Source organism: Diaphorina citri, unplaced genomic scaffold (genome assembly GCF_000475195.1).
Source record: "Diaphorina citri unplaced genomic scaffold, Diaci psyllid genome assembly version 1.1 scaffold11664, whole genome shotgun sequence".
NCBI lineage: Eukaryota > Metazoa > Arthropoda > Insecta > Hemiptera > Psyllidae > Diaphorina > Diaphorina citri.
This window is the reverse complement of record NW_007389035.1, coordinates 1-1612: the sequence shown is the minus strand read 5'-3', so window position 1 is coordinate 1612 and position 1612 is coordinate 1. Positions and strand designations below refer to the sequence as shown.

The window sequence follows — 1612 nt, the reverse complement described above, 5'->3', positions numbered from 1 at the left end:
CTAGTGCCATTCATAGTGAAACTATTGTCCGATCCTAATTCTGCAGTACGGGACTCTGCCTTCAACAGGTATGTACATATTGTACATCTATTAACTGGTCAGTAAAATTGAATCTACATTGCAATAAAAGGTTTTTTTTTTAAGAGGTCTGACAGAGGGAACTGTAACTGGTATGGTCTTATCGTCCCGAAATCAAAGAAAGGAGGAAGACAGGATAGGAGAAAGCCTATAACTCCTACTCGCCACACCTTACAGCCCGGCCTAGACGTGGCAGCTCCGGGATACCAAGGTCAACAGATACCAGTCGGGAGTCTAGCCCGAGCCGATACAAATATAGAACAGGGGGCAGACCTCCCATCCAACCCATGACTAGACCAGTCATGGCACAGAAGATCCTGCAACAGTCACGCGAGGCAGAGTCAGCACTAGCGGATGCACTTGATCATCCTGATATCATACGAAATTCACCCAGGAAGAGTTTCCGTAACTTTGATGATCATAGTGATGAGAGTGAGACATCCAGTCTATGTTCTGAACGTTCCTATGATTCCTACAGGAGAACCAGTGATACCTATTCCTCATGGAATGGCTCACAGAATCGTATCTATCGCGATATCTGCGAGTCAACACCGAAAGACATCGGGGAGATAGGCAGTTTTCCGCTTGGGGTTTAAAATCCCTTGGACGCCCAGAGTTAGCGGTTAGATGGTAGTTAGCATATTGTGACTTGAACGACAGATGTGAACAATTCCATTTGATCGCCAGTAAGAATATTTTGCCGGCGCGAACGACATTTATTTACAAAGCATCTTATTCGAAAAAAAAAAAATAAAAATATTTTGACTATACCGTGACTGCTGGAGCCTGGGTGGCATTCCATAAACAAAAAGTTCACACTTCGCCAAAGGTTTGACGTAATATTGCCGGAGAAAACCCTTCAAATACCTTACATAACCATTATAATGGATGCTGTGACGTCAAAATTTTGCGAAATGTAAAGTGCAAAGCCATCAGTGCAAACAACCTACTGTCCGTAGTGTTAAAGCGCTTTAAAGGAAAAAAGTGCAAAGTTTTTGGACCGCTGCTCTGCACTAAAGTGGTAATTGGGCTCTACTCCTGCACAGATATTTGCCTGCTTTGCTTTTTTTTCGTAGAACTGAGAAGTTTCTCTGGTTATATAAGAACCAAGTTTAGGAAAGTATTAACTATTTTTTTTTTTACATGAAAATTAACTGGACTAATGAAAGGCGTTTTCTATTTCGCTGAACTATTCTGATTGCCTTGTTTTATTCTTACCCAAGCTGAACAATTATTTCTGAACCCAAGCTGACTGAGCTGAAATTTTTCAGCCAATCAGACTTGCTAAATCTAAAGCTCACATCAGGTAAACTTGACAGGTACACCTATCAGGTCTACCTGATAAAACACACACTATCAGATAGAACTGTCAGGCGCACCTGTCAGGTCTACCTGATAGTGAGTGGCCGGCCTAAGAGTTAAAGGAGTTTAAATTCCCTTTATAGACTCGGCCATTAATGTTCAAACCAAAGCTGACCAGATGAATCATTCAGAAATATTTCAGCAAAATAAAAAACGCCTCTACTTTTTAATA

At 41.4% G+C, this 1612-nt stretch overlaps 1 long non-coding RNA gene across 1 annotated transcript; it reads left to right on the top strand.

Moving 5' to 3' along the window:
• The first annotated feature begins 656 nt into the window (after positions 1-656).
• Positions 657-1599, top strand: LOC113472987. The gene is made up of 2 exons (XR_003395092.1): positions 657-1384; positions 1465-1599. It is a non-coding gene; the product is annotated as an uncharacterized LOC113472987 (long non-coding RNA).
• Positions 1600-1612: the final 13 nt, after the last annotated feature.